Here is a 24,762-nt window from a genome sequence, read left to right as displayed (position 1 = left end):
AGCTGGAGATGGACATGATGTCCGAGGCAAGCAGCAGTACCTTCATGATCATTCTGGAGTTGGTCCCTGCCAGCCAGGCCAACTCCAGGGCATCACTGGACCTGGGCAGGTGTCCTTCTGGTAAGCAGCCTGTGTGTCACACACCCCAGGGTGTGAGAGGCTGGTGCAGACGGGGCATGCTGCAAGTGTTGCCTGACCAGCTTGGGTGGGACCTTGCGCTGTGGTTCAGGCACACGGAACCATGTGCTGGTACCTTGTGCCACCTGGACCCAGCAGGCAGCTCCTGGGCATGGGCGCCAGCCTGCTGCCAGCCTCATGGGAGGTGGGACAAGCCCCAGGCCTCTGGGAGTGGAGGCCTTGCTAGTACCTGCCATGGCTGGAAGCGGGCTACCCCCATGGGTGACAGCCTGACCTCAGACACACCAAGGAATGTGGCTCCTGGCATGCAAGCGTGCTCACAGTAGAGAGGCAGCACCTGCTCCTGTGAACAATGCTGTGAGCTGCAGAGGTGTATGTGGGGGGTCACAGGGAGGGCCAGGTTGCTCCCGGCTCCCCTGCCACCAATGCATGGACCCCACTATGGCTGACACCCTCCTTTGGCTGTTAGCCTGTCAAGCAGGGGTGGGGACCACAGTGGTCAGCCTGGTCCTGGAGGCACTGCGCAGTCCTCACGTGGCAGGGCCCACTACGCAGGCCACACATGGCTTTGTCCCCAGGACATTCCTGTCTCATGGTCTGGTGGGTGTTGGTTGCTGCACCTCAGGGGCTGTGTTGCATGAATGTTGCTGTGTTGCATCTCTCCTTGTCTTTCTTACAGCTGAACCCCAGAGAGCCACCCCTACACCAGTGCCTGGGTGAGCTAGCCCCACCTCAGCACCGGAGAGAGGCAGCCTGAAACCACACCAGCAGGGTGAGCCAGCCTCACCCCACCAAGAGGGTGGGCCCACAGCTGGAGAGCCTATCATTATGTGCATGAGGAACTCCAGAGGGACCACAGTGCCACCCTCTGGAGGCTCATGGAACTGCTTGAGCGGTGCCTGTGGGATGACTGGCAGTGGTCGGGGAGGGCCTGGGACCAAATCATGTCCCATTTTGATGCAATCACTGGCACCTGTTGGGACCTGACCGTGGCTGCCACCACTGCCCACGTCGGCCATCCTGAAGGGCATCGTCGACCTCTGGCAATGGCTGATGGACATGTCCGCCGCTGCTCCCCAGGCCCACTCTGCTCCGCTTGCTGACTCAGACCCTGCTGCAGCCCCACTGCCTCTGTAACTCCCCCTGCTACAGCCCCTACCCAGCCCCATTGGGGACCCTGAATGCACAGTGGGAGGGGATCCTGATGCCAATGCCAGTTGGGGTCCTGCTCCCCCTCATGTTTGCATCCCCTGACCCCCTCCATGGACTGAGTCTCCCCTGCCCCAAGCCCCCTCCTCCAAGTCCAGTTCCCTCTCTCCCCATAAAAGCCCTCCCCATAAATATTTCATTGTTTTTGCACTTGCCTTTAATGTAAATAGTTCTTTATTGCACTGTTTCTGTTTTGCACTGGTTTTTATTTGTTGAAATAAAATAGATCTCTGAGCACCACTCCTGAGTTCCTCTTTATTGGGCATGGATAGGGAGGGGGAGGGGTCATTGTGTGGTCAGGATAGGGCTTTGGACCTGAGGTCCCTGCTGGCTATTGAGGGCCAAGGGAGAAGCTCTCCCTGAGGGCCTTGCAGATCTGCAGCCCATCCTGATGGGCCTGGCAGACTGGAGCTGTGATTGGCTGCTCATACCCGAGACTGGTGTCCGCCTCCCCACCCCAGGAGGAGGGCCACCCCCTTTCCCTCCACGAGGCTGTGCAGGGCACAACACATGACCACAATGTGGGGGACAGTTGTGCTCCCCCACATCTAGGTGGGTGAGCAAGTGTGCTATGAGGTGGCCCAAGGGGCATTTGACCTACATCCTGGCCCAGTTGAGGTGGGCATTGAATGATTCCTGGCTAGGGTGCAGCTGGCTGGTATAAGATTTCATCAGCCATGGCATAGGGGGTGGGGTGTGTTAGGTTGCATCTCCCTATGCTGCACAGTGGCATGTGCACATCCTCGATGGCCAGCTTCTAGCAGGGGACGTATGTGCTCACCTCCATCCTCTGACAAAAACTTCTGTTGACGTATTGCTCTGATCTAGACATAGCCTTTGATTGTAATCTCTTAAAACAGGAGCCACACCTCTTCTATTTTTGTAAAGCACCAAGAACTCTCTTAGATGTTATCAAATAAATAATAATGGATGACTACTCATTTATAGCATGATTCAAGGGTGTTGACATTCATTGTAACTTTCATTGCTTTGTGTCATAAGATCAATTGTTTAAACTAATTTTTTTATAAATATTGTTGATTTCATCATTTACAATTATTTATCCCAAAGATTGGAAGGCCTCTGTCTTGATCTTAATCTATATGGATTGTAACCTTCTTATTCTAGTGTTCTGCAACAGGTGGTTTGATAAGGGAGGTGCTTAACAAAAAAGACTTTTTTTTCTTATCTAGCAAGCTACTTGGAAGCTTTCTGGGCAATTTCACTGTAGACTGTTTGTTAAAATACCTGTATCCCTTCATTTTTGTAGTGTCCTGCTCTCTAGACTACTAAGGTTGATCTGTAGATGTGTACAAGGGAAAACTGTTGTGTGTTTTCATTAGCTGTTATTTAAATAAGAGTGGTAGCAGAGAGGGAACCGTGCTAGTCTATATACTATCAAAACAAAAAAGCAGTCAAGTAGCAACTTAAAGAGTAACAAAATAATTTATTAGGTGAGCTTTTGTGGGACAGAGTGATGTTGATTAGAGTACGTATTCAAAGCTTTGTGAAAATACATATTGCTGTAAGAAGTTGTATTTATTGTAGTGCTTATTTAAACAAAAATCTGTAAAGCTGAGATTTTTATATAAAAAGTCTTATCACAAGAAGATGTGTAAAGATACATTTTAATTAGGGAGAAAATATGAATGTTAGATGTAATCAAGTGGGATGAAACAATGGAGGGAAAATACAAAAAAGGAAAATTAAAGCGATACATTAATGTATGTACAAAGGTTATGTATGTGTTTGCTTATCCTGCTATCAGAGGCCAATATCAAACCTGTATAAGGGAAAGCCTGAAATATTCATGGGTATTTTGATTCTGAATCTGGGACAATTATGAACATGTAAACATGATGAAAACTGTGGAGTGGCTTTTGAAGAACTCACACCTCTCAGCAACTGAGATTAGGATTGGGGTGATCTTTAATAGGGCTTTAAACACGTGTGTGGGTTCTTCTGTTGTCTTTAATATGTTTTCTCTGTAATGCTTTCACTTTTAGGAATAAAGTTACTTGATGAATTGCTGTGTGGTCATTTGTAATTTTTGACAATTACACTTGTTCAAAGCCTACAGAGAGAAAGTAAAGAGCAGCCTCCGACCTATTATGTAGGCATTCTGGCTTGCTAGGGAACTTCCAGCAAAGGTAGAGAATTGTGCAGCGTAAAAAAATCCCTGATCAGGAGGAAGAAAGATGCAGGTCTTCTTCCAAGATAGATGATGGCGGAGGGGCTGAGAGCCTACAGTCTGTGCCCTTGTTGGACCATGAAGGTGAACTATAGATGCATTTCCTCTGAACAGTGGCAACATTTTTTAAAATAAGTTCCTAGTTGTTGGAAGGGATAGGAGCTTCTGAGTCTTTTTCGCAAACTCCCTGCGCAGCCCACTTGCATCAGATTGGTGATCTTTACTGTGCTATCACTCTTTAAAGTCAGATGTAAGTTCTCCTGCTCTGATTAACTGAGGTGGTTGTTTCGGAATGCTAGTATGTTTCTTTATAGTTGTGCTATACCTTGGAGTTTTGTGGAGATCAGCAGAGAACCTGAGCAGAGTTTTGCTAATTTCACTTTGGTGGTGCTTGTCAAAGTTCTGAGCAATGGCAACATAAGAACATAAGAATGGCCATACTGGGTCAGACCAAAGGTCCATCAAGCCCAGCATCCCATCTGCCGACGGTGGCCAATGCCAGGTGCCCCAGAGAAGGAGAACAGAAGACAAGTGATTTATCTCCTGCCATCCATCTCCTGCCCTTGTTATGAAGGCTAGGGCACCATACTTTATCCCTGGCTAATAGCCATTTATGGACCTGACCTGCAAAAATTTATCAAGCTCTTTTTTAAACCCTAATAGAGTCCTGGCCTTCACAGCCTCCTCGGGCAAGGAGTTCCACAGGTTGACTGTGCGCTGTGTGAAGAAAAATTTCCTTTTATTAGTTTTGAACCTACTACCCATCAATTTCATTTGGTGTCCCCTAGTTCTTGTATTATGGGAAAAGGTAAATAATTCACTTTCTCCACACCATTCATGATTTTATATACCTCTATCATATCGCCCCTCAATCGCCTTTTTTCCAAACTGAAAAGTCCCAGTCTCTCTAGCCTCTCCCCATATGGGACCCTTTCCAAGCCCCTGATCATCTTAGTCGCCCTTTTCTGAACCTTTTCTAATGCCAATATATCTTTTTTGAGGTGAGGAGACCACATCTGCACGCAGTACTCGAGATGTGGGCGTACCATAGTTTTATATAGGGGAAGTATGATATCTTTTGTCTTATTATCGATCCCTTTTTTAATAATTCCTAACATCCTATTTGCCTTACTAACTGCCGCTGCACACTGCGTGGATGTCTTCAGAGAACTATCCACTATAACTCCAAGATCCCTTTCCTGATCTGTCGTAGCTAAATTTGACCCCATCATGTAGTACGTGTAATTTGGGTTATTTTTTCCAACATGCATTACCTTACACTTACCCACATTAAATTTCATTTGCCATTTTGCTGCCCAATCACTCAGTTTGCTGAGATCTTTTTGTAGTTCTTCACAATCCCTTTTGCTTTTGACTGTCCTGAACAACTTGGTGTCATCTGCAAACTTTGCCACCTCACTGCTTACCTCATTTTCTAGATCATTGATGAACAAGTTGAACAGGATCGGTCCCAGGACTGAGCCCTGGGGAACACCACTAGTTACCCCCCTCCATTGTGAAAATTTACCATTTATTCCCACCCTTTGTTTTCTGTCTTTTAACCAATTCCCGATCCATGAAAGGACCTTTCCTCCTATCCCATGACCACCTAATTTACATAAAAGCCTTTGGTGTGGGACCGTGTCAAAGGCTTTCTGGAAATCTAGGTATATTATGTCCACTGGGTGCCCCTTGTCCGCATGTTTATTAACCCCTTCAAAGAATTCTAATAGATTAGACAGACACGACTTCCCTCTGCAGAAACCATGCTGACTTTCTCTCTGCAGATTTGGGAAGGCAATTAGACATATATGAAATATGATATAAGGATCTTCAGTTGGAACATTACAATTACAGTGCAAGGAGTGCAAATGTAACTCTTAAAAATAAAAACTTAAATTCTGCAGAAATTGAAAGTGGAAGTCTTGATTCTCATCTGGAAAAGCATCTCATTGGCCACTGTTTAGTGGATTTTCAGGCTGTAAAATATTTAAAAATGAATAAGCACAAATGTTCATCAGAAGACTTAAAGGCAGGTGAAGCACTTAAAATTATGTTTAATTTTCTTTTAATATTAACTAGATATCAAATTGATGTATCTTTCATCAGTTTCTTATTAAATAGCCTTCAGACTTAATTCACACTTGGTATTTGGACCCACCCTAATATACTCACTTTTTAATAGGCTCCATTGTCTACAAAGTCTCTCTTTCCACCCTTCAGATTTCTTCAAAACTGCCAGCCTAATCCCTTGGCAACCTTGAATTTGTTTTTTCCTTTAATTCATTTTATCTTAAGCTGCTTCTTCTGTCTGGGATTCATTCATACTGAGCACTGTCCATGTTGGTCAAAGAAACTCTTTTTTTGCTTCTTTAAATCTGTTTCCATCTTAACTTCATCTCCTCGGCCCTCACACCACTCTTTCATGCCTTGCTTCCCCTGCCAACTCCTTCTCTGCATGGCTCCAGCAGGCTCAGCCACTCCTCCCCTCAGCTCTATTGCAGGCTTCCCTCCATGTGCATTCTGGGTGGCTCCCTGCTCTGCTGGCTGACTTCTGTAGGGCTCCCTGCCGCAACTGATTGCTTGGCAGTTCTGGAGGCTGCTGCCACCTAAATGAAATTTTGGTAATTTTGTTTAAGTGGCAAATCCTCTGGAGCCGCAAGAGGAGTCAGTGACGGCAGCGCTTGGAGCCACAGGTGTCTCTGGAGCTGCAGGTTGCTGACCCCTGTTCTGTGCTATTAGAGGTTTATACCTAATTTGAAGGTGGAAGAAGGTATTTCTTGCCACTGTTACTTCCTGGGTGTCCAGAGATAAAGCAGAAGACAACTGAGGAAGCTGGAACATGAGTGAGCTGGAAAAAATAGGAGGTGACCAGAGATGAGGGGATGACAGCAACAGGGAAGAACGCTAGTCAGGCAAAGGAGGGGAATAATGTCACTATAAATAAGTAGGAAAAAGGAGAAGTCAGATTTTGCATTTTATGATCAGGATTTTCTTTACTACCTTTTTGTTGCTACAGGTTGAACGTTTCTCGTTCAGCACTCTTGGGATCTGACCTGTGTGGATGAGAGAATTTGCCAGGCCATGGGAGGTCAATACTGTCTAGCTCATTACCAACACTTTAACTCCTTACTGGACTCTTAGAAGACACTTAGGGGTACATTACAGCTAAATAACAGCGCAGAACACCTGAGAGCCAGGACTGGTGGCTGTAAACAAATTTTATGGGACCACAGGAAACTTGGCTAAACCCATGATAAGTGCCAGATTTTGGATGTTGCCAGATGAGAGTTATGGATTAGAGAGGTTCAACCTGTACATGTATCTTGGATGAGTTTGATTTTTAGGTTCTCGTGCAGTAATACAGTGTAACAATATTCACATTACAAACTTTGAAGAAGAAAAGTTAATTTCCCATGGGGTTTAAAATGAAGAAAAGAGAACATTTCTGTAAATACTACATTTTGCACAAAACCTGTTTCATAGAACTTAAATTTTGGGACAGATTTGATCTGACAATTTTCTTTAATTCTAAATTTCTTCCTTTTTTGTATGCACTTTAAAAAAGTATTAAATAAAAATAATAGGGTCTGATCCTGAAAATGAGTGCTTGAGTGACTTTTCACCTCACAGGCATCACTGCTGTTTGCAAGATGAGGTCCAGTTATTGCCCAGTGCATGCCTTTTCCACTTCTTTTCCTTTTTCATCCTTCTAATTTATTGTATCCATTAATTTAAGAGTGCCCTGTTTTTTCCACAGGCTAAATCATCAGTTTCTCTTATGTTCATTAACATTTACAGCAATTAATCACCATAGTAACTTGCAGTTAGCATATCGCTAACACCCTATTTCTGCAAAAAGCCCCTGAAGCATACAGCTGGGTTTATCATGATTGGAATTGGTATATTGCATTACATTTTTCCTGAACATCAGAATGCAATCTATTTGTTTACTGCAATAGCATGTTTTATGGTACAGGGTTTTTTTAATTGGTCATTGAGTCATGTCAGCTTATTCTCAGGTCCAAACCCTAGCTAGGTTAAACTAAATATCATAGCGGGCCTTGAACTTGTAGGCCTTGTACTTCAGCCTCTACATTTTACCAAACTTAGGCTGTCTACACTAGCCCCCTTCTTCAAAGGAGGCATGGTAATCAGCCTGAGCAGGGAATAATAATGAGGTGCTGTGATGCTCTTTATGTTCTTACAGCAACTTCAAAGTTGCACACTTTGAAGCACTTGCTAGCTGTGTAGCCGCAGGCTTCAAAGTACCTGTGCAACTTCGAAGTGCCCTTACTTCCAAACCCATGGTGACATGGCTTGGTGCTTTGAAGTTGGCAACTTAAAGTTGCCGTGGCGAGAATTAGCCTAATGAGGTGCTGCATATGCATCGCAGCACCTTATTATTATTCTGTGCTTGGGATGATTATCATGCCCCCTTTGAAGAAGGGGGCTAGTGTAGCCACAGCCTTCGAGATTTATTTATAACTACTCTGCAATATGCTCCTGTCAGTTCTATACCTTTGTTAGTGTTATCCTACTTACATCTTACTATTAATTACCTATTCACTTTTAAAACAGTTACAATATAGTATTATGATATAATTTTAGTAGCAAAACTGATTATTTTGCAAGATGAATATAAAAATACAAGTAGCTGTATTTACTTTTATATTGTATTAAGAGGACATAACTCTTTGAAACTGTAGGAATGAGGAGTTTGCCTAGCTCCATGTTGTGCTATTTTTAGAGTAACTTTTCAGTTACCTTTGCATTGTGATAATATATATGAATGAACACCCTAAGATTAAAAGGCAAAATAGCCTCCCAGTCTCAAAAAAAAAAAAAAAAAAAAAAAGTTGACTTTCTGCCCAGACCTCTCCAGTTCTGAACTGGCACAGCTAACCTGCTCTACATTGAAAAGGGGATCATATCTACTTGCGTAAGTTCTGACCCACATCTTTGGAAGCAACGGAGAACCTAAGATAGCTTAAGCAGAGTTTTGAATAAATAGTGTATCAGCTACTCTAAATTTAAGCTTTCTTAGAAAAGTCCTAGGTCCTTTTCCTTTAAATATGGGGACTCTGTCTTAAAATGTCCTCTCCCAACTTCACCCTGGTAATTGTGATTCATAAATGTTTGAATATTTTAAATTATTTTACCTTGTTCTGCTTTCTATCAGATGAATTTGCTGTAACCTGCCTTTTGGCTCTTCTCTTTTGACTTAAAGTTTGACTCCATTTTTATTTCATTAGTCGTTGGGAGCACATAGGATTAAAAGGGTTGGTAGGTGGCTCAATTGGATGCAAGAATTAAGATGCAAACTAGCTGAACACCAGTCTAGTATATACTGCTAATGCTTGTTGTGGATCTTGACAGACTGAAACTTCAAATCACTGCATTTGTTAATATCTAAGACCATCAGAATTTATGACCCATCTCGTATTTAACACAGATTGCCTTTGAATTGCTGCATGGGCATCTAAGGTTATAGAAATTGTGCTATTCCTTTGTATATAATATTGTAATATTTTATTAAATACTATGTCCCATGCTCACTGCCTGTGTCATAATGTAGTGTGTTGGTGGGATCTCAGAAGATTTGTAGATCAGTTTTCTTTTCCTGATGAGATCATCTGTTTAAGATTTAGCACAGTCGGTATGAGCTTTCCCTTCCCCCCACTTCAGTATTGTTTTAACAGTTTTTATGACTAGAATATGTGCTGTGTGGAAATCTTGGTGGAAAGGCCTCATTTCAAGAGCAAGGTATCCAATGCTGCTGCATTTTAGTGGTCAGTATCAGGAAGAGAACATAGTAATCTATGATGGATTTGGGTATTCAAATGTCTATTGCAAATTGAGTGGAAAAGATGGGTCAATTGTACTCAAGTATATGCAGTAAGGAGACTTGGACTAGAAATAAAAACAGTTTTTTTGGACTAAGTTTGAAAAGTGCTTTATTGGAGGTATAACAGAGAACTCCTCCTTTCCACCCGAACAGTGAGTCTGGTGAAGTTTTGACATTTACTGAGCAGCATGTGGTGGGGTTGGGTCTGTTATACTTTGAAATTGTGATGTTCCTGGGTGTGGATTTTACTAGGTACATGGGGCTTGGATAAGCCTAGAAGAGAGGTGTGTTTTTTTTTTCCCCCCCAAGCAGTTGTGCTGTTATCCTTTTCTTTCCTTTGAAGGCCTGGCTTGCATGCCCCTTGGACTTTTCAGAGTCTGTGTAGTCAAAGGGGTCTATCAAAGATTGCTACTATAGGGCAGTTGTGTTGGCATGGAGCCGAAGTTCCTTCTTTCCTTGGTGACTCTCACCTTTAGTCCTCCTCGCCCCAAAAGCATCAGTAGTATACAACATATACTGCTTCCATTCCTGAGTGCCTTTTGGCCAGCAACTCATTTAGGTCTCCTTATTGCTCTTCTCTGCCCAAGTCTTCCACTGTGCCCAGTGCTCTTTTTTTTTTTCTCTCTTTACTCTCAGGTATTCCTCAAATCCTGCTAAGGAGTGAAAGAGTTATGCTTGATGCGTATGTGTAAGAGTTTAAACAAGCTCATAGCTTTCTTTATGCTAAGTTGCTAAGTTTAGTTGTCTTAACATTGTGTTAATAAGGTTTTTCCAGGGAATTTTTCTGGGTTTAAGTAAAAGTCGCTACTTCCGAACTTTCCCCTCCCTTACTCTCCAACAAATGGTTTGTCTTTTTGTGCCAAAGCTCCCAAATATGAACAGTAAAGAGAGCTGCCAGTTGGGACAGTGTTCTATCAGAGAGGGAAATAATTGCTGTAATCAGTTTTTAAAATAGGAGTCTGTGGAAGTCTCCTGGGCATGTGCTGACAGAGCTTTTGTTAATGTGCTTTCTAGATTGGGCACCGCGTGGACAGGTTGGTTGTGGTGGGCTACTTTGTTCATGGATCTCCCCCTGCTGGCATAGAGAGGGAAGTGCTACCTTCACAGCATGATCCATCATAGATTGAATAGTATCAGAGAGGTAGCCGTGTTAGTCTGTATCAATGAGAACAAGAAGTCCTGTGACACTTTATAGACTAACTGATATTTTGGAGCATAAGCTTTTGTGGGCAAAGACCTGCTTCATCATATCATTATTATGATGTCCTCATAGATTGAAGAGACCATCACGATCATCTAGTCCAGATGTCTGCAACCTGTGGATCTTTGAGAACGTCTTTGTGGCATTCAGCACTGTAACTGCAAAGTAAAACACAAACCATCAAAAAAAAAAAAACCCACCAGAAATCCCCTCCTGATTATTTTTGACAAACAGTGAATGTTTAAAAGCCCAGCAATGAACAACTCATATCTAAATAGCAGAGGATACGTGATCTTGAAACATTGGATAACTCTGCCTTTAATACGTTCAAGGCATTGTGGGTTATGATACTGCATCTGTGTTTTGATCGTATTGCTAATAAAGTGTTGATTTTGAAAAGGAAAAGGAAACTTGTGGCATGCTTGCTGTTAAGGGCAACACACATTTTAACAAAAGAAGCTAAAATTAAACATGAAGTAAAACTGGCGTAATTAAAGTGGGCTCAGGAGTGAAAGTTAGGAAGATAGTGGTACAAGTACACGTGTAAAGTGCGAGGAAATACAATATGTAAGAAGTTTGAGAATGGCCTGCAATAAAACACGTCACATTGTAAATCATTGAGAGTGTGCTCTTCTTAAAATAGGGATTAAAAAAGGTATGGTGTGACGTTATTTGTTAAGGACCATCTCATATTCACATGCATTGCAGCTCTTGAATTATTGAGATTTTTACCAAATTTGGAAAAAAAAGTCTCTTCTTGCTATTTTGGTTGCCTCAGATCTGTTCTGAGGTCCTACACATTTCAAGCCACAGAACCTCACCTGCCTATTTGTTCTGTGCACAAGTCCCTTTCTGAGGCTCTTGGAATGTTTGGAGCAGAAAAACGGTTGTGTTTTATGGCACTGCTACTTGCAATCTCACTGGATTTTTGTGTTGAAATCCAATTGGGACTTAATTCTGATCAGATCTTAATTTCCCCAGTGTTTCCTCCCAAGGCAGCTCTCCCTTCTTCTCAAAGGGATAATTTACAGAAACCTCTGGGAAATGCTTTTTATTCAGTTATCATGTCCCTCTGGCCATGTCTTTTGCAGAATGGTGCTGTCTGGCCTAATATACTGTGTATTTTCCTCTCTGAAAAGAGTTTCTAGTGGATTCTGTAGACACTTTAGCATAGGCATATCAAGCAGTGAATTTCAGAGGCAAAAGAGCTGACATCTTCAGTATTGTGTGGGGCTTCCTTGAGGCACTCCAAGAGAATAAGATTGAAGATTGTTTTATACCCGCTCCATTGCTTTCACTAAAACTCTCTCCCTTTTTAAACTTACTTCAAGTTTTCTTTTAAAAAAAAAAAATTCCTCGCTCAAATGTATTTTCTCAACTCTCTGTCATTACTTGACTTCAGAGGCAGATAAAAATTAGAAAAAAAAGTTTCTCTCAAGTGTTCCTCGAACATAAATAAATTCATGGTTTTAAAACTATTTTCTCATCCCATTTGCTCCTCTCCTCTCGCTTATATTTACTTCATCATCTGTATTTTGGAAAACTATGATTTTATTTTGAGAACTAGTAAAATTTTTAAATTTCCAGTGTTTATTTTTTAATGAACCTTTATGTATAAAATGGCTAAAAGTGCCCATGTTCACCTTTGCCCACCCTCTTTTCAAGTCACTTATATAGAAAACCAAGATTAATATAGACACAGTGATTCTCTATTGCCTGCTTAAATCTTTTTAAGGTTATTGTATAGTTAGGGTTGGTAGAATTTAATTTTTAAGAACTTATGAATAATAGTTTTAAGCATGTTTAAATTTTATTGGTTTTTACATTTTCAAAGTTACAGGAAATTAGGGGAGAGGGGAATCATGCAATAGTTATTTAACAAGAGTAGGCCACTGAGATTCAGAAAGTTAAAATCTTATAAGCATTAAAACACAAATTATCATCATCGCATCAAAATATACAAAGAAAATATCCTTAAATCAAAATCCAATAAAAGTTCTCAGCATTGTTTTCACTTTTCCTATATGTATACTTCTGTTATTAATATGTAAACATTTAATATACAGGGAAATATTTTTTTGTTGGTTTGTGTGTATACTGTGAAATAGATCGTTACTGATATTTACTCATAATCCTTCCAAGCATGTTAGTCCTAGGATATTAGATAGACAAGGTTGGACCACCTTCTGCTGGTGAAAGCAATAAACCTTTTTGCTACATGGAGCTTTTCTTAAAGTCTGGGAAGGGTACTCAGAATAATCACAAAGTAGATGTGTTTATCAGGAGAGGAGACAGCTTCTGTGGGCTCTGGGCAACCTGGGAGTGCAGCTCTGCATTGCTGGAAGAGCGGGGCTGAGGGCAAAAGAGGAGGCCGAGGGCAGCCAGTCCTCAGTGCTGCTGGAGATCGCCATGCTCGTCCCCAGTCCTTAGCACTACCTGGGGCACACAGTGCTGTGCACCATCACAATTGAAAGGGATGGGGAAGGGGGGGTGGCAGCGGCCAGATCCCTGCGCTCCTTTGAATCACTGGGCCTTAGGGCAACTGTTGATCAGAAGTAGTTAGCACATATTGTAAGAGGCCATGTGAGGTGATGTTGCCAAGTAATACCCCTGTATTCATAGGATGGAGAACAGGTTAGTGCAGGGGTCAGCAAACTTTCTGAGGCAGAGTGCCAAAATTTGACCAATTGACCTCTCTGGTCTGAGTGCTGGTGATGCTTTCTAAAGTCACTAAGAGTCTTACTTACAACAGCTTCAGTAATAAATAAATTAAGATGGGGAGCTTTACTGTTTAGGTGCTGGTTGGTAGCCTTAGCTGGTCTTTTGTTAATTTGTAGGCAGCATGGCTTTGAACAAGTTCTGGGCTGCAGGGGGAGGAGAGTGAGGCTGTGCTCCTGCCTCGCTTGCTGAGGAAAATCAGCTCACATGCCACTCATGGTACCTGTGTTGGGGGTTGCTGACCCCAGGGTTTGTGGGCTACCGATTGTTGTAATAAATCATAAATATAGGTTCTGAATGAAGATTCATGGTTTTTTGGTGTCTAGCGCAGGGTCTCCAAACTATAGCCCATGGGCCCACCAAAACATTTTGAATAGCCTGCTGAGTTCAGTGACATTATAATTATGTATGACCCATTAGGGTAATCCTCTGGTGGGTTGTGGTTAGTTTGTTTGTTTATTTATTTATTTATACATTGAATGTCTATGGTTCAGTGTTTCCAAGCATTGGGAGCTGTGAGAAGCAGTTTAGGCTTCAAGGACATGTTGGCCACCACATTCTGGTTTGTGGACAGCTTGCTTCTGATAATGAGATTGAAGGGTTGTTTGAAGTTCAGAAATGGTGGTTAAGACAGTGTTTTTTTCAGGGTAGGGGTCCCATCAAATATGGGTTGTACTTGTTTGATACCCCATATGGATTCCAGTGTGTTAGTCGGTGGTAACTAGAATTCTATGGCTAGAGAGGTTTTATTTCTGTATATCTCATGTTCTTTTGGGTGTTTGGGTGCTATCTTAGCAGTTATTGCTATTTATAATTAGTTTATCTACCTCCTCATTGCTCTGCCTGCCAAAAATAAAATACAAAAGTGTTTGGCAGAGGGTTTATGTGATATTAATCAGTTGACTGTAGAGATGCTAAGCAAGGATATAAAGGGGAAAAAGCAACAAATATTAATTAAAATTATGTAGTATATTTTTTTTCTTTCCTGACCGACTTGTACTACTTTGAAAAAAATTGTTTTAAATTTTATTGTCCTTTCGGTCACATTGGGTATGTCTCCAGAGCCAGTAGACAGATGTGCTGTCTCTGCTTGTGGTAGCACACTAAAAACAGCAGTATGGTGGTGCTGGCATGGGCTTGGCTTAAGGTAGCTATCCAGATACAAACTGCCTGACCTTCTTTCCCCTCCTCTCCCCACTACCATGTGTTCTTTACTTGGGTGTCTAACCTCAGCCACTTTGGCGACAGACATTGCTATTTTTACTGTGCATCTATTACTCCAGGGGACTTCAGCACCAACATGTAAAATTCTGAGCATGATATTTTAAAATGCTGCAGAATTCTACATATTACACATGTCAATATAACACAATAGAATCACACTAGTTTCAGTGATTTTGGGCATTTATTTCAAAATGCCTGTCAGCTAAGTATGTCTGTAATGATTCAGACTATGAAAAAAGATTCCCAGGAAATTGGTTTTTGACAAACAGATACCTTACTAGGCATATTTATATTTATATGGAACTCTGAGTAGTAATTCACTTAAACCATAATACAGAACTCTGAGTAGTAATTCACTTAAACCATAATACAGAACTGTATTTCCTGCATCACTCAGAAGCAATACAGAGGCTTGGGGGAGTCAAATGTAACAGAGGAGCTGAGGAAAGAGCCTGGTTGTTGAGTGTGGGTGGGAGAAGTATAGAACAGATTTGTGTATGTATGGGGGCGGGGATTGTGAACGAGCTTCCCCGAGGCTGACTCTGACTAACGCTCAGCCTCCCTTCCCTGAGGCTGACTCTGGCTAACGCTTAGCCTCTCCTGTTCACTAAGGCACAGCTTCTTTCTGTCATCATTTGTCCCTGAACCTCCCTGTCCCCATGTGTTTCCATACCCTGCACTCAGCCATGCCTCCTCCCCATGTGGGCATGCACCCTCAACCAATTAACCCCATCCAACCAGGCATACTTCCCCGGTCCTCATGTGGACCTGCACCTCCAGTCCCATTCAGCCTTTGCCTCAATCTTTCTTCGTGCAGTAGCCCTTATGAGCCACAGTCTGTGACCCCCAGCAGTCTCATGTGCCCCACTCTGTCTCTCCCCACCATGTCCATTTCCTGAATCTTTTTTGCATAGTCTGTGTTATTACAGACGTACTTGTTGATAGTCATTTTTAAGTAAATTGCCATTTTATGACCTGGCTGCACTGGCAGGTCACTGCCTTCTCTTCCTGGTTAGCAGCTGGTGCTGACCGAGGTACGACTGCTCTGTTTGAGCTACAGTGGACCCTGATGGGCAAAAGGCATAACTGCAGCAGGTTTCTGGCAGAAGGTTTTTTTAATTTATTAGTTTATTTATTTATTTGACAGGGGAGAGGCATATGGGGGCACGGAACCTGCTCAGCACATGAAGTCTGTACATGCACAGTAGTGCAGAATTCCTCCAAACATATTTTGTGTATCCTGCTCGGAAAACATGGTCCCAGTTATGGTACAGACCTATAATCAAAGTGTTTGCTTCTTTGTATCATATTCTTGACTGTCAAGATGACTTTAGGTCAGTGTTTCCCAATTTTATTTGACCGTGGAATCCTTTTAAACTTAAAAGAATTTTACAGAACCCCGAATAACAGCCTCATACATGGAGCTGAAAAAGTATACCACAAATAAGGGTAATAATAAAAAATGCTAAACAAGATGACGAAATCAACATTTAGTTTAATTGTGCATATTTAAAAACAAAAATCACACTTAATGTGTATAAAAATAAAGCTCAAAAACTAATATGCATTATATGGCAGTTTTCAATGCAAAGAGTGGTTTTTCTTCTTTTCTTGGCAAATTCTTTTTATGTTTGGTTTAATACAGGAAGTTGGATTTGCATATCTGGTGCGGCATTCAGTCAATTTCTGTATTCGATTTTTGTTGCTGTGTAATTTGAGAACCAATTTTGCAGAAGTATGTGCTAGTGAAGGATAACAACTGACGAATTGCACATCCTTGTGAAGCTGAATATTCTTGACATAAGCCGCCCCAAAATGATCTATGCCCCTTAAGAGTGAGTACAGGGATTTACAGTGGTATATGACAGGTGATGGCAGTACTGACTGTGCGCACAGGGCTGAGTAGTAGATGGCATTATGCAAAGACGCATCGTGGCAAACATAAATGAAATTTTTTAATAAAATTAATAAATGCTTACATATCAATTATTTCTAAAAATCATAATATGTTATTGCAATGGAATTTTCTTGTGGAACCTTTATTTTCACTTTGTGGAACTCTGGGGTTCCACAGAACACCATTTGGGAAACACTGGTTTAAGTTGTGCTCTAGTACTAGAAGTTCATTTGTATCACAGCATTAAGATATCCTAAAAACCAAGTCATTCAGTTACTCCACATTTTCATGTAGAAGACATAATTGTGAGTGGTTTGTTAAGAAATATATAATTGTTTCCCTTACCATTTAACCAATGTTACCTATAATCTTTTCTATTTAGGTGCAAAATAAATTTTAAGTGCCCTGAGATGTGTGAATGTACACCACCAGTAGTAGAAGGAAAAACCTAGCTGTGAGTTCTCAGCTAATCAGCTCAGAGGCATTGGAATCTCTTCTGAATGGCTGCACAAGCACCCAGCTTAGAGGGAACACTGCATTTGACTACTCTGATCAAAACATAATTAACAGTTTCCAGTATACTGTTTCTCACTGAAACTCCATAACTTATTTAAGTAAGTAAGGAAGCATGTTTCTCTCTAAGAAAGTTCAGCAGTGAAACTGCCCTTTGATTTGAAATGTATCTCGAGAGTTTAAACTCACTCATTTTGTGTAGTGAAACTGTAAATACTTTTAATTTGTAATTTGAGTTGCTCAGCCCTTAGCTGGCCAAAACAGTTTCCTTTCACAAGAAATACTACCATAGGTCATGTTTTTCTTCTTTCTCATTATTATTTTTAAAAAAACAAGTCAGAATTCTTATTCCAGGGCCACTTTTAAACCAAATTGGTTTCCTTGGGTTTGTCTGTTCCTTGACATAGGTTGCTGAATAGAACTAAAAATGAGATTAAGAACCACTGGTTCAGAGTCACTGAGAGACTGGCTTACTCATCATCATCATCATCAACCATGGGCTCAGCACCTGTTGGTGTCTGATGCCTCTCTCACTATTTCCTTCCATCTTTCCTGGTCCTGTGCAGAGTGGCTTAGTTTCTGTAGACTAGCTCTGCACCAGTCTACTATTCTTTCTACCCATTCTCTGTGGGGTCTGCCTGTCCTATTTGAATTGTCCATTATGCCAAATACCAGGGTCTTTATTTTGCATTCGTCATTCCTTCTGCAAATATGCCCATATAGCTGAAACTCGCACGGTATAACCTTCTGCAGTAAGTTCTCTTTCGGCCATATCTTCCTATATAATTACTCGTTGGTAACCTTATGCATCCATCCTGTTCTTAGAATCTTTCTGTAAGAGCTCCTCTTGAATGCCAATATTCTCTTTGAAACTTTCATTATCACGCGTCTCACATCTGTACAATATGCTGCTGAATACACACGTTTTCAAGATGCTCAACTTGGTTCCTAAGCTAATCCCTTTGATTTTTCAGATCTTATTAGTTGGCTTCAAACTCACTCTTGCTTTCGCTATTTCCTTCTTTTCAGTCTGGATCATATGTTATGTTGCTCCCTGGATACATGAACTTCTCTACATGCTCTACATTGATGTTCCTTCCTATTTCCTTATCTCCAAATACCATTGTTTTTGGTTTTATTGATGTTCATAAACAAGCTGTACTGCTTCCCTTCCTCATTTAGCACTGCACTGTTTTTGCTAGCTTTTCCTCATCTTCCTCAATGATAACTATATCATCTGCAAATGTCAAGTTAATTCTTATCCCATGCACAGATATCCCTTCCACCTCTCCTGTGATCTTGTCCATTGCTCTCTCTAGATACATGACGACGATACTCAGTGGTATCGGATCTCCTTGTCTTGTACTTCTACTTGTTCTAAACGAACTTCCCAACTCTCCACACATTCTCGCTGCTGCCTCTGCATTGTCACTGGTATCCTTCAACAACTGTAGCAGTCTGCTATCTACTTTGTAAGACTCCAATACTGCCCTAGCCACTTTCAGATCTATACTGACACATGCCTTCTGAAAATCAACTAAGCAAGTGTCGATGCTCTTGTTCTTTCATCGAGCTTTCTCCACTATCAATCTTAGTGCCAGTATCTGCTGTATGGTACTTGTATCTTTCCAGAACCTGCTTGCTCATCCGCTAGATGTTCTTCTTTCTGCAGTCTCAGTCTCTGTCAGTTTCATCATCAGCACCTGGCCTCGATGACTCGTCAGGGCAATCTGTCTGTAGTTCTTGCACTCCAGTGCACTTCCTTTCTTGCATATTGTCACTAGCGTGGATCTTGTCCATTGCTTAGGTGCCTTCCCTTCTTACACCAACTATGTAATATAGCATGGAATTTCCTGAATCATACTTTCTCCGCCGTATTTAATCATCTCTGCCGAGATCTTAATCATTTTCAGGGATCTTGTTGTTGTTTGGTTGTTTCACTGTTCTTTCTACTTCCTCCTTTGAAATATTGTTCTCACTCTCGATGCTCAGCTGAGATCTCTCTTTCAGTTCTTTGATCAGTCTCTCTGAGACACTTTGTCCAACTGTGCTTTGTGTAGATCAGTGCAATATCTCGTTCATCACTGCACAGTTTTCTCCGTGTGCATGAGCACCTCTTCGTTCTCATCTTTGATCGCCATGTGCTTCAGCTAATACTTCCTATTAATATTCCTAATCATTTTATACACCTCCCTGGTTTTACATTCACTGTAATACCTCTCTATATCTTCAAACTGCTCCTCTAACCATTTCGCCTTATCCTTTCTGGCTGCTTTCCTTACTTCATTGCATTTCACACTATATTGCTGTTCTGCCCTCTCAGAAAGCTCCCTTCTGATCGTTGATGCTGTTTTCTTTTGAACCAACTTCATTATCTCTTGTGTAATCCACTTCTTATTGATCTTTTCTTCTTCCGGAACATTCTGCTCAATTGCCTTTTCTATCGCTGTGGCTATCCCTTCGACTCTCTTATCTAGGTCTTTCTCTGTGGCCACATTCCTAATCTTCTCTTTGAGTGCTGCTCTGTATGCATTCCCTATTTCTTTCTCACCATGTCTTTTTCTTTCTTAAACTGTGTCTTCCACTTTCTGTTGTTTAATCTTAATGTGTGTGATCGCTAGACTGTGGTCTGACTCTATATCCACTCCTTGGAAGGTTCAGCACTGCTGTACTGATGTTACCCATCTTCTTCTCAAGATCAAATCCATCATGTTCTTGGACTTCCTGTCATTCAATTGCCATGTCCACTTCCTACAGTCCTTTTGTTGGAATCTCATATTGTAGATCACTGTCTCACGCTCCATACCAAACTCTAGTAGTTTCTCACCTTGTTCGTTTCTTTCTCCATATCCAAACCTTCCCATGACTCTCTTCCAACCTTTGTTATCTGTTCTGACCTTCGCGTTACAATCTCCTCCAATGATCAACACATCTGTCTTTCGTATCTTCTCCAACATCTTTGTCAAGTCTTTATAGAATAGCTCAACCTCTTCCTCCATACTGTCTGACCTGGGTGCATATACCTGAATAACCGAAATGTTGAGTGGTTTTGCTTTGAATCTCGCTGCCATCATTCTTGCACTCACCGGTTTGTATCCTGGCAGTGCTCCTCCAGCTCTTTTGCTAAGAAGGAATCCGACTCCTGCCTCATGCTTCGTTTTGTTCCCTAACCAAATCAGTTTGTAACTGCATATCTCTCAAAATGCCGTCCAACCCATCTCTGCCAGTTCAAATATATCGCATTGGTATCTCTCTCTCTCCTTCCAAAGCAGCTGTAATTTTCCAGTTGCCCACAGTGTTTGGATGCTCTACATTCCATTTGCTAGTATATATGTTATTTGTACTTTTCTTTTGGTAGCTAACTTATCGACCCAACCCTGATCATTTGATGTCGTGGACCTTGTTTATTTGGGTGACATCCGAGCCGGCATCTTTTTATCATTTAGTTGTACTGGCATCAGATTTCATTCCTATTGTTGTTTCATGGTCAGCGCATTGTCACTTATCTGACCAACCTTCCTTCTTCATCCAGGCTTGGGAGTGGGATGGAACTCCCAGGGGCCTCATGGTGGAGTTACTGGCTTACTGGTCAGAGTTATTACCTTCAGCTTGAATCTCATCGCTCACAGAGAGTCTGAATATTGGCTTATTCTCATTCTGAAAATGTGTAGATATACTGTTGTTCAAAATGACATTTTTAGAAATCCTTAGTTACACATTTTTTTCTCTCCTTGCAGTGATTTTGAATAAAGAATTAATAAGCCATGTTTAAAAGACTTATTGGATTTGATGTTCATTTATTGCACAAACCAGATTATTAGTGCCTATATCATATTCTTTATTATTCATCTCAGCATTCTTAAATAATTATTTGCCAAAAACTGAAAATCCAAATTATCTTTTTTTTTCACCTTATAATGTTGTTTTGGACTACAGTCAACTAATAACTGGAAAAGAAACGTGAATGTGAATGATATTGGCTGGTGGTCCTGATGATGCCAACAAATTTATTTTAAAATTATAGGGTTTATTGTTAGTTGGACAATAGAAGCTGCTGGAGGAAGACCTGTGGTGCAAGCATATCTTTAAAAAATATTTTATTTCTTTTTATTTTGTGGTTAAAGTAAGGCCTTCAGACCCCAACTGAAATGGAAGGGAGGGTTGGAGGGTTCCCATCACTCTGTGTGCAGTATAGACACCCAGTAAAATGGTCTTTTTCTCCATAGAACTTAATATAAATAATTGGTTCACTCTTTTCCACATATGACCCCCACAATCGAGGAAAGGTGGGATATTTGCAATCCACTGGCATCTGTTTATGACCTTCCAGCTTGAGAACCTATATCAAATATTTTGTCCTCAGAGAGAAGCTTTGGGAACCAAGCCAGTGATGTCAGTGAAGTACTCTACAAGGCAGAGTTAGAGTAGTGAAAATCCCTGTTTCATCTCTGAGCTTGACTGTGGGATTTAAATTTTTGCCATATTAAATCCAGTGAATTTTGCTTTGAAGAGGGACTGCTGACTTACTCAGTTGGTGTAAAGATTAATACAGTGGTTGCAGGAACCTTTCTTCCAGAGCCAATTTGTTATAATGCTTCAGATATTTTTTTCTTTGCATAATGTTCTGTCAAGCAAGCTTCAAGTACAGGCTCCTTCCAACTCATGCTGGACAAATATAAAAAAGATGAGTGGACAAGCTTGTGCTTTTATCCAGGTCTGTGGAAAACTAGTGGTTCTCCTGATTTCTAAGTGTCTGTTATTTGGCTACCATCAGAAGACAGAATACTGGGCTTGTGGCCTCCAGAATATGTGTGAAGGGTCCATGAAAGATTGTTGTTACCATAGAACCATGTTTCTCAACCACTGGAGTGGCACAAACTTCGATCTCACAAGGGGTCACACATCCATTTGAAATTTAATAGTGGTCTGCAAATGAAAAAAGATTTGAAAATTATTGCTCTAGTGCAGTGTGTCTCAATCTATTTTTATAAAGAACCCCTTTAAAAATAATAAGTACCTGGACCTTGTTTATCTGGGTGATGTCCGAGTCGGCATCTTTTATCATTTAGTTGTACTGGCATCAGACTTCATTCAGATTGTTGTTTCACAGTCAGCGCATTGTCACTTACCCACACTTTTCAGACATGCAAATTTTTTTTCTACCATTGCAACACATTTGTTTAAACCAGTGCTTCTCAATGTGTGGTACCTGTACCCTTAGGGGTACACAAGAGAAGTTCGGGGGAGAGGGTACGCACATTTGAGCTGCGTGCGGCTCTTTGAGCAATAAAATGCTTAAAGCCGTGGGAGTGCTGTGCGCTGCTCTGTGTATGCATTCCCTCCAGCATTTGGAGGGAGAAGAGTGTGGTAGTGGTGAAGGTGGCAGGGGCAACTCTGGTGAGTCACCATCAATGGATTACGGGAAACTGAAGGCGGGCTAGGTGTGCCTGGCTTTAGAGGAGGGATAAAACTGAGTAAGTATGGATTGGATCCATGGACTATAAGATGGATAGAAAGCTGGCTTGATGGTCGGGCACAACGGGTAGTGGTCAGTGGCTCAACATCTAGATGGGGGTTGGTTTCAGGTGGAGTACCCCAAGGCTCAGTTCTGGGGCTGGTGGTGTTCTACATCTTTATTAATGACCTGGATGAGGGACTGGATCGCACCCTCAGCAAGTTTGCAGATAACACTGAGCTAGCAGGAGAAGCAGATAGGATCCAGAATGACCTGGATGAGGGACTGGATTGCACCATCTGCAAGCTTGCAGACAACACTAAGCTATGGGGAGAGGTAGCTTCATTGAAGGGCAGAGATAGGATCCAGTGTGACCTGGATAAATTGGAAGATTGGGCCAAAAGAAAACTGATGTGGTTCAACAAGTGTAGAGTCATGCACTTGGGACAGAAGAATCCCAAGCAGTCTTACAGGCTGGGGACTGATGGGCTAAGCAGCAGTACAGAGGAAAGGGACCTAGGGGTTATGGTGGATGAAAGGCTGGATATGAGTGAATAGTGTGCCTTGTAGCCAAGAAGGCTAACGGCATCTAGGGTGCATTAGGAGGAGCATTGTGAGCACATCTAGAGAAGTGGTTATTCCCCTCTATTCAGCACTGGTGAGGCCACATCTGGAATATTGTGTCCAGATTTGGCCCCCCCCCACCGCCACTATTAAAAGGTTGTGGATGTGCTGGAGGAGGTTCAGTGGAGAGCAACAAAAATGATGAAGGGGCTGGAGCACGTGACCTATGAGGAGAGGCTGAGGGATTTGGGTTTATTTAGTTTACAGAAGAGAACACTGAGGGGTGATTTAATAGCAGCATTCAGCTTCCTGAAGGGGGGCTCTAAAGAGGATGGAGGGAAACTGTTCTTAGTGGTGTCAGATGGCAGAACAAGGAGCAATTGTCTGAAGTTACAGAAGGTGAGGAGTAGGTTGGATATTAGGAGAACTACTTCACCAGGAGGGTGGTGAAGCACTGGAATGCATTGTCTAGAGAGGTGGTGTATTCTCCATTCCTAGAGATTTTTAAGTCCCAGCTTGACAAGGTCCTGGCTGGGGTGACTTAGTGGGGGTTGATCCTACTTGAAGCAGGGGGCTGGATGAGATGACCTCCTGAGGTCCCTTCCAGCCCTATGATTCTATGAGGGGAGGGGGGGTTGGATTAAAGTGGAGGGGGGTGGGGGTTGAGGTGCCTGGCTCTGGAGGATGGCGGGGGGGGGTTGGGTTAAAGCAGTAGGGCTGGCGTGCCTGGCTCTGTGCGGGTGGTGGTGGGGAATTGGGTTTAAGCGAGAGGGCTGGGGATGTAATTATAGAAAAAAACTAACAGAAATTGTACAAATAGCAATTTGATCACTTATTTCAGATAACAAGTGTAATATTCAGAGCCAGGCACCCTCAGGCCCCTGCTTTAACCCACTTCCCCACTCACCTCTTCCAGAGCCAGACATACCCAGCTCCCAGCTTTAACCCAATCCTGGCTTCCCTCCCCCAGAATCAGGCACCCCCAGCCCCCACCTTGCCACCCTACCCCCTGCCCGCTGTAATCCGGTGCTGGTGACTCACTGGAGCTGCCACTGCCACCATCGCCACTGCCTTGCACTTCTCCCTCAAAGCGCTAGGGCGGGACGTGTGCGCGGAGCAGTGCACAGCGCTCCCACAGCTCCAAGCATTTTATTTGCTCAAAGAGCCCCATACGGGTTGGGCATGTGTACTCCCGGACTTCTCTTGCATACCCCGAAGGGTAAGCGTACCACATGTTGAGAAACGCTGTTCTAATACCTGGTCCACACTGAAGGTGAATAGGCTAATGCTGCTCTTAGTTAGGCATTATATCAAATGGTAGAGTTTTGTGCTGTGGATCTAATGGTCAAAAACGTGGTAGTGACCTAAGTTCTGGTGATTTCAGTGTGGGTCCACATGACAGACTTTTTAGTTATTTTTAGTTAAAAAACCTGCATTAAAATGTGGTTGTTTGAAGTCAAACACCCAGTTATGATATAGTTTTAATAACATGATCACCATCTTTTTTTACCTAGAATGCCTGTCTCATTCAGCACACAACAGAGCAGTGAGTAGGATTGATTGCTGCTTTGACTTCAAGGGCTTCATTAAACCTGGCCAGAAAGCTATCTTAGCAGGGAAGGGTGTGTGTGGGATGGAGCAGCCCTAGGCTTCCTGGGGGCAAGACCCAGCATTGGGGTCGATGAAGAGGGTGCTAAGTCCCATCCCAGAGAGCTGCTACAGCAGAGTTAGGGCATGAACAGGTTGGAGGAAATCACTTCCCTTTTCTCCACTTCCCTCACCACCACTTGAGAGCTTAGCTGAG

At 42.2% G+C, this 24,762-nt stretch overlaps 1 protein-coding gene across 2 annotated transcripts in view; it reads left to right on the top strand.

Annotated features, from left to right (window-relative positions):
- MBOAT2 (membrane bound glycerophospholipid O-acyltransferase 2) overlaps positions 1-24,762 on the top strand; it is a 181,869-nt gene that overhangs the window by 2,577 nt on the left and 154,530 nt on the right. Inside the window, exon 1 of one of the 2 annotated variants that reach the window (XM_074988944.1) lies at positions 16,921-17,040. The exons of the other annotated variant lie outside the window; for it this stretch is intronic. The gene's annotated coding sequence lies outside the window, so the exon portion shown is untranslated. Of the gene's footprint in view, positions 1-16,920; positions 17,041-24,762 lie in introns of those variants that run through there. 2 annotated transcript variants of the gene reach the window in all.

Source organism: Carettochelys insculpta, chromosome 3 (assembly GCF_033958435.1).
Source record: "Carettochelys insculpta isolate YL-2023 chromosome 3, ASM3395843v1, whole genome shotgun sequence".
Lineage (NCBI taxonomy): Eukaryota > Metazoa > Chordata > Testudines > Carettochelyidae > Carettochelys > Carettochelys insculpta.
This window is presented reverse-complemented; position numbering and strand designations above follow the sequence as displayed.